Raw genomic sequence first — 14,090 nt, forward strand, 5'->3', positions numbered from 1 at the left:
CATGCATCTCTCTCTCACTTGCTCACACACACACACACATACACATTGAAACAGAGAGAACCCTGTCACTGATTCACTCTTCAAATGCCCACAACAGCACAGAGCTAGACCAGGCTGAAACTGGAATCCTGAGACTCAGCCCATTGTCTTCCACTTGGGAGGCGGGAACTCTGTCACTGGAGCCATCCCCGCTGCCTCCTAGGGTCTGCATGAGCAGGAAGCTGGAGTCGGGAGCTAGAGCCACGAGCCAAGCATAAGCACTCTGATGGGGGAATTGAGCATCTTACCTGCTAGGCCACACACCTATAGCTTTATATCTGTTTTGTCTTGAATGTTTCTATATCTGCTAGTGTTTGTTTAACGGTCGAGCTCTTTTTCAATTAGATTTTTCTTCAGTTTTGTGATATTTTTGCCAGGTGAAATATTTTGATTCTGATTTGGTTATGATAAAGGCTTCATAGAGATTTCTTTACTTTTGTACAGCTTCAATTTGTTCAGCAGGGGTGACTTCCCAAATGTTTAGTTCAATAGTGCCCTCTTCTGTCAGTGCAGCAGAGCTCGGCATCTTCCACAAGCGGGGGAAGGGGAGGACAGAGGTGGGTGGGACTTTTTCACTTAGAAATATATCTTCTAACTGTACCGGATCAGCGCATGAAGTGTTACCTTGTAAATTATTTTTAGATTTTCATTCTATGATTCCATAGTGTTGTATTGATTCAGTCTCTGATCATGAAAACTTAAATATTTAAATGGCCACATTGATCCTTGCAGAATATGATACCTCACTTAACGTTTGAACAGGTGTATTTCCTCACAGGCTCACTAACACATTATAGTACACAAAACATCTAACATTTGAGGGCTTAACATTTTTACAGGCAAAAAATGGCTTCCTAGTGTAGTTTTATTTTATATTTATGAGTTGAGCATTTTTCACACATTCAGGAATCATTTGTATTGATTTTTCTATAGACTGCATTTGCATAGTTATTATCTTAATTTGGTATTTTTTTTCTAGAACAATTATTTGTGCATTGAATTACAGTTCTGCAGCGCTTGCAATACTACTTCTCACCTGCAAATACTTAAGGGGTAGAATCATCACACTGAACAGAACACCTGACCAAGAGGAAGGCCATTCATAGGCTGACCTGACCCGAGGCAATTCCCTCTCCTGGCAATTTGCTCTGGTCCAAGACTAAGCTCCTCAGATGTTCATAAACTCTGAAAGTATCCTGCGAAGTTGGGTTGTCAGTGTCTGCTGGAGCTTTCGCTATCATAAGCCAGTACAACTTGCTGGCTTGTTGCAACACAAAAAATAGAGGAAGTTGATTTCTCTAGATGAATAAAACATTGGAAAGACAGGTTGAGAAATAGAAGTGAGAGATGTATGAGTCAGTGCAAGACAGAAGAATGTTAGTTTACATTGTTGTAACAGGAATGACCTTTTTATCAATATCCGGGAGATTTACCTTTTGAAAAGATGTTACCCGATTTCTTTGAATTAATTTGTGCGGGCTTCTCTTTCTTGGTTAAAATTCATTTCTTACAGAAACCATTAATTTTATTTTCCATGGCTCTGAGGGTGTACGTGTAGAGCCACTGGATGAAAGAGAAAAGGAAGCAACATACAGCTGGACTGTCTGCTTATGGGGAAAAGCTCTCTGGTGAGCAAGTGTTCATTTTTATTAGAACTATTCTGCCTCAGAGAGGGCAACTCTTAGGGATGACAGAGAGAAGATTCTAGTGTCAAATGACTGGTTGATTAATGTGCTACTGGACGAATCTTTCATAATTGAAAGCTTCAAGAATCTCTTTGTGCTGCCTTGTTACCCAGTATTTCCTTATTGGATGACTTAAGATCACAAATTGAGAATCACTATTTTTATTAAAAATATGTCTCAGAAGGAATGATTCTTCCAAAAATATCTGAAAAATAGTCTTATGGTTAGTTAAGAAGAAATCAGCCTGTGACATATAGGAAGCAGTCTGACATGACTTACCTATTATCAGGAAACAGGCGCTGCACTCACAGTTAGGCTATGCTATTTTCTGTTTGACACAAACAAACCCATATGACACCAGCATCAGACAGGGTCACTCTGAGACCCTGTACAGTGAGATAGAACATGATCACTTTATGATTTTATCTTAAGCATAAACAAAACCAAGTTCGCTGTATCATACACAAAATATTCATCATCCCTCTTATCGACTGGATATTTTTGTTACTTCTTTAACCAACAGCCATACCTTCTCTCTTACCTGCTCACCCCCTCTTCTGAGACACCCAGTTATGGAACTCCCCCCACTACTTTCTAAATGCTCCCATTCTAGAGTGAACCTCCACTTTCTGGACCCCTCCCTCCAGTCACCCTACCAAAGTGCCACTCAAAAGGTGTCTTAAACAACAGAACTATATTTGCTCAGCCTCAGAGTGAAGAGTTTCCGAAGGAGACCTACTGGATGTGTTCAGCTTTCAGCAGGGTTGCAGAGGGCAAACTCTCTGGTATGCCTTCTTATAAAGGACTTCTACCCCCAGGATGACCCCACCCGCAGGGGTTCATCCAAGCCTACTGCCCACAGGTTAGGGATTCCACATAGGAATTTTAGGAAATATAAACATTCCGTCCATAACAACACTCTTACCAGAATGCCACACAATGTCATGATGTTTTAGGCCAACTTGTTCAACTAGAACTATGTTCCTAGCTGCATTTGACTGAAGTTCATTTACATTAGAGAATCATGCCTTTGTAAAAAATTATGGCTATGGGGTTTACCCATTTAGATTTTAGACAGGAATAATATAAGTTTGATTTAAGGACTTTTCTTAAAATCCATCTTTTCTACCATGAGTCAGTCATTCTCTCTATACACAGAAAGAGAGGTTAAATAATCAGGCCACAAACATTTCCAGATGCTAGAATTTTGAAACTACACTATTTTCTGCTAGACAGATAACATTCTTAACTCTTGAGAGACAAATTCTGTAAAAACTGACTTTTCCATTAGAGTCATCCTGGAAGCTATTACGATTACTAAAATAAGCCGATCTTAAAAAGACAAATATATGTTTTCTCTGATATGTGCCAGTTAATATGTAACACAAAAACATAGGAATGAAATGGTTATTTGTGTGTATGACTGTTGTTTTGGGGCCTTGTTTATTCTGCTGTGGAACTCTGGTCTCTCTACTTTTTATTTGTTGAGTATTATGACTAGTGGTGAATAGAGAGTGATTAAAATTATGTCTTTGCAAAAACTGATGAAGAGAGGAGAGGAAGGGAGGGATATTACGGGGGAGTAAGGGAGGGACAGCAGTATGGTTGTCCCCAGGAACTGTACCTATGGAATCCATTCACTCTGTTCTCTTTATATTAATAAGAAAAAGAACACAAATAAATCTTTATTTAAGAAAAGAGCCATTCAAACTGCATAATGGCTTTTGATGCCCAGAACTTTTAACAAAATAAATCCAAATACCAATGAATTTGAATGGTTTAACTTGGTAGAATTGGCTTACTCACATGTGGAATGGAGATCAGCTCTAGAATTCAGTATTAGAGAAAACATTGTCCCTGGTGCTCTATGTATCATTTCTGTTACCCAATAATGTCTAAACTCCTGTGATTTCATAGCAGAAGGATTGAAGTCTTTTATCTAAATAAATGCAAAAACACCGAGCTATTATGCTTTAAATAGGGATAGAATTCCCCACCTTTACAATACCATGAATGTAGACAACTGCTTACACATCTTGCAGGGGAGAAGCCTGGGTGGTCTCTACCACTTTAAATTTCCATCACAATATAATGTCCATGCACAGGCAGCTGCTCAGTCAGTTATAATAATGTTTTCCGAAGCAAAGTCATAAATATGTCTGTTTGTTGTAGAAATCAAAATATCCCTTTGAGGTTTCACTTCTCCTTTCTTCTTCCCAGCTACTCCATTTCCCTTGCTAAGTTCATTTACCCAGTATAAAGCATAATTTAGGCAACTGAATTAATTGTATAATTGTAGTTACTAGAATATGTCAGCTATCAAAAATCGAAACCCAAATTTGAAAATCAAAATCCAATATGCTTTGCATGACATGTTCATTCATTTCCTCAGATCATCACTAAAATTAAGGGCAAATTGTTTGATGCCTAAATTCTATGCATATTCTTTCTGGGAAAATAAATGCTCTAAAAATATTGAATAACATAAAGACTACTAAATTGTGTTTATCCTAACTCTGCAGTTATTCATACATACTACCTCCTATAGCAGTTACTGTGCTGTTTTCTCTTTATTATAATTTAAAAGAAAAAGAAAAATTACAATAATTTGTAGAACACATAAAAGGGACCAGCCTTCATAATACCCATGCCGCTCTGGCTGGGACAATTAATATTTGTGCTCATTCTTCAAGTCCATTCAACCCCTAAAATCAATAATGTCTTTTTCCCTAATAATTATATTAGGGGAAAAGACAACAAGTTATTCATTGCTGCAATTTCAAAACCTAATATGTGAAAGTAATACAATGGGCTGAAAAGATCAAAATCCGATTATGCCAAACAACTGCTTTGATTAATCCTTTTTCTTCTGGAATTGATCAAATCACTGAGTGTGTACACATAATCCTAGAACCACTTCCAAAGTATTTTGAACTGAATTGCAGAACTGAAGTTTACTGAAGATTTTGTTCAAAAAAAATTTTTTTTTGTTTGCTGTTTCCCAGTTCTAAGGATAATGCAAGGGATAAGTTACTTCTAAATTACTCTATCACAAAAATTGATATTGCCTTTTAGTTCAAATAGCCTTACCATTTGACCATTGATTGTGAAAGCTTTAGGGTGTCTATATTTTTACTTTCAACTGTATTTTTGTTTTGTCAAAGAAATTCAATTTTCTGTAACATGTTTTTCTAACTAAAAAGAATGAACATTTCACAAAACAAATGCTTCTGTTGCAAGCTAATCAATTCTTACAACTACTGGAGGGCTAACTAATGGGAAAAATAAAAAAGATACAGTTACTTGTCATTTTTGGTAAGGCCCCTTTTTTGTCACCACCACCCCCAAGATTAAACAGAACCAGCCACACAACATCCATACTAGTGTGTTACTGTTGGGTACCCATAGTTTTGTCTTTTATATTGTTGAATTCTCAACATCATTGGTGGCCAGTCTCAATTTTCATTCCAATATCTATACTTATTTATCCAGAAAAAATTTACTAATGACTGATATACTACTGTTAATAACAAATGAAGCTGCCAGTAATTAATCCAAAATACTAATCATAAAAGCATTTCTTTTTCTTTTTTTAAATAAAAGCATTTCTTAACATGATTATATCCTCCTTCGAAAGATTTTGTGCTATTTTTTTTGTATGTGTGAGATTTTAGCTGCTGTGTGCATTAGCAGTAGTCTGGGGACCCTTAACAGTTAACTGAGTTTTCTCAGCATTGGCTGAATGAGTAGATTCACTAGTGCAATAGTGAATAACTAAACAACACAATCAGCTAATACGTGATAAAGAAAAATCACAGATTCTCAATCAAAGATAATAAACTTCACCTAAGAGTATTTGTACATGTTAGTTATCTAAGAAAAAAATACATACATAGAAATATAAAGAAACAAAATTTCATTTTGGAAAAAAAATTATTTGTATGACATCAGTTGATTCTTAGTTATTAAACCTAGTATTACAGGGATAAATCTCACTTGGTTATTTTGCATAATGTTTTTCTTATAATTTTTTCTTATATTATTAGATTCAGTTGCCTAGCATTTTAGGAGAAGAGGGAATTTGTGTAACATATTCACAAGAGATACTGGTCACTCCTAGTACATTCATCTGGTTTCATATTGGGTTAATACTTTGGGCCCAACGCAGTAGTCTAGCAGTTAAAGTCCTCACCTTGTACATGCCATATGGATGCCAGTTCTAATCCTGGAGGCTCTGCTTCACATCCAGCTTCCTGCTTGTGAGCTGAGAGAGCAGTCAAGGACAGTCCAAAACCTTGGAACCCTACACTTGCTTGCGAGACCCAGAAGAGGCTTTGGGCTTTTGGCTTAGGATCAGTGCAGCTCTGGCCATTGTGGCTGCTTGGAGAGTGAGTCAACAGATGAAATATCTCGCTCTCTGTCTCTCCTCCTCTGTGTATATCTGATTTTCAATAAATAAATAAATAAATAAATAAATAAATAAATAAATACTTTCTTCACAGAATGAGTTTGGGTAGTGTTCCATTTTTGCTAAGAGTTTGTGCAGAATTGCTATTTCTAAACGTTTGATAGAGCTTGACACGGAAGCCACTTGAGTCTCAGCTTTTCTTTTTTGACAACAGTATTGCATAATAATAATAAACAGAATATTGATAGGGTGAGGACATGATTAAATGGGTGGAGAAATTTTAGACAGGATGAAGCAGTTTGAGTCCCAGCTGCTCTACTTCCCATCCAGCTCCCTACTTATGGCCTGGGAAAGCAGCAGAAGACAACCCCAAAGCTTTGGAACTCTGCACCATGTGACAGAACCGGAAGAAGCTCCTGATTCCTGGCTTCATATTGGATCAGCTCTGGCCGTTGCAGCCGCTTGGGGAGTAAAGCAGTGGAGGGAAGATCTTTTCTGTTTCCCCTTCTCTCTGTAAATTGACCTTTCTAATACAAATAAGTAAATCTTTTAAAAACCATTAAACACACATTTCTTCTTATGAAAACCACCTATTTTCTATTTGATAATACGTTAAGCTGAAAATATAAATGCCAGTACTATAAGGAAAGGAATTGTACCCGCGTAGCATTCATTAAATGTTTCTTACCTGTCATCATATGGCCCTTAGATTTCTTCAAGTAGAGATTAACAACACTGTGTGTATGATTCAACTTTGAAAAGTGCTGAACATGCACTAGTATTAAATGATGGGAAGCAAAGATATGCTCTCCATGATCACTTTTAGTTGGGAAATAAATATATGCATTCTGTAAACTGGATCAGAGCAGTGATTAAAAAAAAAAAGATAGGAAATGATTTATTCTATTTGGGCAGAGGTAGTGGGAGTGAAATCATGGAAACTTCCCAGAATAGATGGCATTTAAGCTAAACCTTGCCTTTCAAGATAAGTCAGATTTTACCATGAGGGGAGAGGACAGGGTATTTCAAACGAAGAATGAAAACATTAGGAGATATAAAAATGATATTATATATTTTCATGACACTAAGTGGAAAGCCAATATGTATGTATATTATATTGGGAAAGGTGGTGATGTTCTTCTGGAAGGGACTAGCATTAGAACTATAAATGCGTTAAGTGATGTGTTTCTGAACTGGTCCTTCTGCACCAGTAGAACTGGGAAAAGGCAGAAATGCGACTAGGGAGTCAAATGCACAAAGTGCACCAATGGGAACAAGAGAACCTGCCGGGTGACCTTGGTGGGAGGCATGCAGAGGCAACCGAGGAGAGAAACATAAAATGCAGAAAGCAAAATGTGTCCAAAGGGTTCACAGAGTGTAACACAAGCAGTCCCTGGGCCACTTGCCCTACTAAAAATAGAGGCCTCACCAGAGACATTTGGCAGGACACCAATGACCCTGAGCTCAGAGTTCAGGGAGAATTTTTCAGTTAGAAATATTTGGAGTCAAGGGTGAGTGAACGGCAATGTGACTTGGTGGTTAAGAGTTTGGGTTCTGGAACTTCATGGCCTTGTTTTCAGGTCACCATTTTCTGTGGAACTTTGGAAAAACTACTTAATCTCTATATACCTTGATTTCCTCATTTTTAAAATGGGGAAAATAATAGTGTCTACCTCCTAGAATTATTACAGAGATTAGAAAATTAAACTTGGGAAGAGAAACCAAATGCTGGGGAAATAATTTCAAACATGTTGGGAATGCCAGAAGGTCAAACAAGGAACCAATTGAACAATTTCAAAATTACACAATGCAAGAAAAGGTCTGTACAGTTCTTTCGTAGTGTAGGAATTGAAAACTTGATAATGTTCTTCCAGAAGCTTTGTAGCAAACTATTTAATTGGTTGGTGAATGGTCTTTACAATGCCCAACTTACTGAAGACCTTTGGTTAAAAGTTGCACACATAATACATGGGGCATGTACACAGGACTGTACAGTCAATAGAAGCAGTATTAACCACATCTAGGGTCAGGGCCTTTCAGGAAGGGATTATAATTGTGAAAAAGACATAGCCACTTCTGCAGATCCCACTCAAAATACACAAAAATGAGGCTTTAGATTCTGGTCCCAGTTTTGTAACCTTTTTCCACAACTTTGCACTTTCTGAAACTTGCCAGACTATGACTGTTAAGGGATTATGGGAAATGTAACTTTTTGGGAAAGTAGAAGGTCCAGAAAGATTCCTAAGTCCTATGCCAGGCAGGTAAATGAATCACAGGTTGCTCAGCAAATGTTAGCAACCATGGTAATGCTTTATATTTGAAATGCAGCATTGATGTTACTTCCCTTTGTGATTGCATGTTGTGACTGCAAGACTCTGGGATGATTACAGGTTTGTCATTGAGAAGCTTCTCTGTTGGAGCAAGACAGTTAATAGTATTAATTACTATTAATCATAGACCTTTCAGAGTTTCCTATGTCTATAAAAATTACTTATACTTTTAAAAAAGATGTATTCATTTTTTATTGGAAAGTCAGATATACAAAGAGGAGGAGAGTCAGAAAGGAAGATCTTCCATCCATTGATTCACTTCCCAAGTGGCTGCCATGGCCGGAACTGAGCTGATCCGAAGCCAGGAGCCAGGAGCTTCCTCTGGGTCTCCCACGCAGGTGCAGGGTCCCAAAGTGTTTGGGCCATCTTCGACTGTTTTCCCAGGCCACAAGCAGGTAGCTGGGTGGGAACCGGGGCTACAGGAATTAGAATTGGCACCCATATGGGAAACCAGCTCGTGCAAGGCGAGAGCTTTAGCTGCGAGGCTACCGCATAATTTAAATTTAATGTTTTCTTAAAGTGCCCTTTGTTTAAATTTCCAGTAACTGATAGATATATACATTAATTGGTATGTGGAATAAGTTCGGATCATGAACAGCTGATAAGAAACATAAATTAGTGTGATAAACATGTGGCATTTAAAACTCAAGCCCAGGTTGGGGTTTCTAATATCAACATACTTCTTAGGGACAATGCCAGCAATTTTGTTCTGATTATCACAACCCATATTTGTTCACTTTGTATTCTCCAGAGAATGGGAAAGAAAAAAAGCTAGAGATGACTATAAATGATTATAAATGTTAAAATATTACAAGTATTTGCAACTCCCTAATGTTACATTATTGATTTTAGATTATAAAAGAAGAGGGATTTAACATGCACACAGAAAACAATTCTTCCACTGAGTCTCCCATGATTAGAGCAGGGGCCCAGGAACTTGGACATTCTCCTGTTGCTTTCCCAGGTATAAAATCAAGGAGTTGCATTGGAGGAGGAGAGGCTGGGACTCGAACCAGTGCCTATATGGGATGCTGGCATAGCAAAGGATGGAATAACACGCTGTGCCACAGCACCTACCCCAATTCCTGCCCCAGGGAACAGATCTTTTATCCTGAATATGTTTTGGTAATACATATGATGATAAAGTTTTAAGCAATTTTTAACATGTTCCTATGCCCAGAAGTTTTCTTTACAGTTAACTCTCTGATGCAGAGTAAAGATGTCAATATCACATGATAAACTGAGTGATCAATTTTGGAAGACACAGTGTCCATCATAACAAATCACATTATCTGGAAAACATTATACTTAGCCCCCCAAAAGCTGCAGCCAACATCACTGTCATCCCCAGCCCTGCAGCCCAACTCTGACTTCAGAGTGGCACCTGTGATGTACAGTTTCCTACAGAGTCAGACTCGGAGCACTCTAACAGAGCCCTGCTTCAGAGCTACACACAACTTTCCTGATTTGTCCCAGGACTACCAGCAATGCAAAAGGCCCGCTTAGCCCGCCTATCCCTCCTGTCAGAACTGACAAGATGTAGGAAGATGTAAGGCCCAATGGTATCCCCACTGAGAGGAGGACATGGGTTTCATGAGTAAACGCTACCTTCTTCCATCTCTCTTGGGAAGGCCATGCAGGGAGGTGTACTGAATATTTTTTCAGAAGATCTCGATGGAATTCAGCTTCCTAGTACATAACCTCAATAAGCACCCCTGCTATGGTGTGTATATGTTTTGTCCTCTAAAAGTTGATGTGGTAGGAACTTGGCAGGGCCTGGTGAAAGGTGACTTAATTAGGGCAACTCCACATTCATAGATGGATTAATGCTGTCTCTTGGGAGTGGGTCTGGTTTAAAGGGGGGCAATGAGTTGCAAAGATTGTTATTAAAAGAGTAAGTCTGGACACTCTTCCATTGTTTTGTTTCCTTGCATGCCTGTTTGTTCCTTCAGCAGACGGCCATCTCCCTTTCCACCTATTACTATGTGATACCATAGTGTTCATCAGAAACTACACAGATGGTGCTTCACAGTCTTCGACTTGTCTTTATAAAATACTCAGCCCCGTCTATGTAATTACAGAAGCACAAAATGAACCCTCTTACTTTGGCTTTTCCCTTTTCTTTGTGTCCCACTACCCCCACCCAGCCCATTTCCGCACTCTACCGCCTATACCCAAGTCCTGGTCTTGGGTTCTGCTTGAAAGAATCCCAAACTAAGACAATGATGTGATGTAAAATGACAAATGCTATCTTCCCATAACCCAGGATTTATTCATTCTTAGCACTTTTGACACTTTCAGATGGATGACTGTTGTGAAAACCTACCCTGCTTATTATAGGTTATTAGCAAAATTCATGCCTTTTACAATCTGGAAGCCAATAATATCTTTTTACTCATTTGCTACAAACCCAAGTTTCTCTAGACATTACCAAATGGCCCTTAGGAGACCCATGCCCTTTTGCATGTCCCAGAATTCACTATTCTCTAAGTCTAAATCATACGACTCAAGCAAAAGCAGATAATTAGTATTCCTTATAGTCATTAAGGAGTCAACGTATTAATCAGCAAATCAAAGTCCCAAAGGAGCACTTAGATATAGTGATAACATACACAAAAATAACAATATTTTTGTCTGTTCATTATAGCCGAAGTGGATTAACTATGCAGCAGTCTATTTGCTTGGTAAATTATTAATGTAAGTTCACAGCATATCTTAAGTTGTCTTTAATAACTTTACTTATTTCTTCCTCTACTGTTTTTTTTTAAGATTTATTTTATTTTTATTGGAAAGTCAGATAGACAGAGACGAGGAAAGACAGAGAGGAAGATCTTCCGTCTGATTATTCACTCCCCTAGTGGCTGCAACGGCCGGGGCTGTGCCAATTCAAAGCCAGGAGCCCGGAGCCATGAGCCAAGAGTCTCTTCTGGGTCTCCCACATGGGTGCAGGCTGCCAAGGCCTTGGGCCATCCTCAACTGTTTTCCCAGGCCACAAGCCAGGAGCTGGATGGGAAGCAGGGCTGCTGGGATAAGAACCGGCGCCCATATGGGATCACAGTGCGTACAAGATGAGGACTTTAGTTGCTAGGCCACAGTGTCAGGCCCTCTACCTCTACGGTTTAACGTCTAAATACTGCATCCTTGGTTCTCACAAATGTTTAACTTGCTGAATGAATGAACCAAAAGACAACTGCATTAAGCATGAATGCAAAAGGGAAATCTGAATGCAGCAGACAAATCAAGTCTTTCCTCACTGAGAGAAACTAAGCTGGAAATTCTCAGCCTCTGGACACATTATACCCAACAATTTCACCCTGTAACCTAATCTGCAATTGTTTTTGATAATTCTGCATGTAGGTGAAAACTAAGAGACCACATATCTCTGAGTGCTTAGGATACCTGAGTTTACATTTGGTTTTAAATAATTATTAATAACCTCTCTTTTCATTTCAAAAGTGCCCTGGTTCAGATAACAAATCATCTAGTCATATATTACTATGTGTTACAGAGGCAAAAAGAGCATGTGGTTTCTGATTTTGTTGTGTCCAGAGCTTCACCAAGAAAATGCTATGCAAATATGATGTGTTGCTATTGTTTTCTAAATAATAATCTGGCATTAATGGGGTGTTCTATCTCATTTGCAACGGAGAGCTAAGTTCTGTGCAAGTAATCTATCCATGTAAGCTCTCAGTTTCCTTAGCTGAAAAATGAGGAAACTGAATTAAACTTTGTCTAAGTTCCATTCCAACAGAAACAAAACAAAACAAAACCTGCTGTCTAAATCTTCCTGTTTTCCATACAGCACCTCTGAAATTGCCTAATCTCTCCAGAGAAACCACTTCCCTTCAAATTGCCTGATTCTTTAGCCCAGTCTTCTTGACAGCCTACAGGGACCCCTTGACACACAGGAATCTTGGCTACAAACTATATGCTAAAGAAGAACTTTAAACTTGAGACTTTGTCCTCGTTTCCCTTAAAATTAAATGTCTGCTTATACTTCTGACACTATGCATTTCTGTTTATTAACATTGGACTCACAGATGCTCAGCCATATCTGAGTTTGACTTCATTCTGTATCTTGCTGTCACACAGTTGATGTTACATCCCACTTGGGCCTATGGCATTTTTTGAGGCTATGGGAAGTTGTAACAAGTCGTCTATTCTTAATGCCTACTCTTATTTTACTGTTCTTTGTTTGCTTCTTCCCCCTCCTTACTATGTCTTCTTCTTGGCCCTCTTGTCTTTGGGGAGATTCAAGTCTAATATCTGTATAAATACTTATTCTTAAATCTGTATAAATACCTAACATGGTATTTCCTAAGGAATACTTATATTTTTAAAAGAAGGGAAGAGGAGAAAAAATTATTAGTATTGAGACCTACTGAAAACACAAAGAAGATATCATGCTCACTTCTGGCTTTCCTTGTATACATAGTAGGCTCTCAGACAATCCTAGCTGATATTTATGAGGTCAAAAAGAATGCAGAGAAATTTTTTAGAAAGAGAAAAATGGACATAATGCCTTTGTTATCAAAGTAACAAAAGACCACACAGTGTGCCCACTGAGAAAAGTAACTTGCAGGTAGCTATAAGCTTAAACTGAAGGTAGGCAGAAGAATTACCTGAAGAGGCTAGAGAGTTCAGATGTGCGCAGGAGTTAGGGAAACCCGCATGCTAGGTTACTTGTGAAGTTCAGCCATTTAATGATGTTTGAGAATGCAAGTTAGCAGCAAAGGTATGATTTAGTGAGGTCAGTATGGAAGGTATACTAAAAGGAGAAAACACTATACTCTGGTTTTCATTCTGGAATTCTGTTCTATCACACAGGAAACAAAAGTAGAAGTATCTGTGGAAAGCAGGGCTGAATTTGAGAAAATTTAAAATTTAAACTACTTCATATAATTTAAAAACAGATTTATTTATTATTATTGCAAAGTCACATATATAGAGAGGAGGAGAGACAGAGAGGAAAGTTTTCCATCCAATGGTTCACTCCCCAAGTAACCATAATGGCCGGAGCTGCGCCAATTTGAAACCAGGAGCCAGGAGCTTCTTCTGGATCTCCCACATTGGTGCAGGTCTCAAGGCTTTGGCTGTCCACGACTGTTTTCCCAGGCCATATGCAGGGAGCTGGATAGGAAGCGAGGCTGCAGGGACATGAATTGGCACCTCTATGGGTTCCTGGCACTTTCAAGATGAGGACTTTAGCCACTAGACTCCTATGCCAACCCTCCATGTGATCCTTATACTAAAAATGCTGGGGCTATGTAGAGTCGCAGAATGCATTTGGAACAGTGATTATGTCCTTGTTTGGGATGCCCACATCCCATATCAGAATGCCTGACTTCAAGTCCCAGCTCCACTTCCAACTCTGGCTTCTTGCTAATGTAATGCAGCAGGTGATGCCTCAAGTACTTTGGAGACTCAGATTGAATTCATGTTCCTACCTTCGACTTGGCCAGCCCAACCAACCCTCTGTTGCTGCCTCCGTCTCTCTCCCTACTTCCCGCTGAATCAGCAAAACAAAAATGAAATGGCAGACTGCATACATTGTATCTTATTTTTCAGTATGAAAGATACATAGAAGACAGATCTGTTTCTGAGATAAGGAATACAAGAAGGTGTGGA

This window comes from Ochotona curzoniae, unplaced genomic scaffold (genome assembly GCF_017591425.1).
Source record: "Ochotona curzoniae isolate NIBS_2020 unplaced genomic scaffold, NIBS_Ocur_1.0 contig_2754, whole genome shotgun sequence".
Lineage (NCBI taxonomy): Eukaryota > Metazoa > Chordata > Mammalia > Lagomorpha > Ochotonidae > Ochotona > Ochotona curzoniae.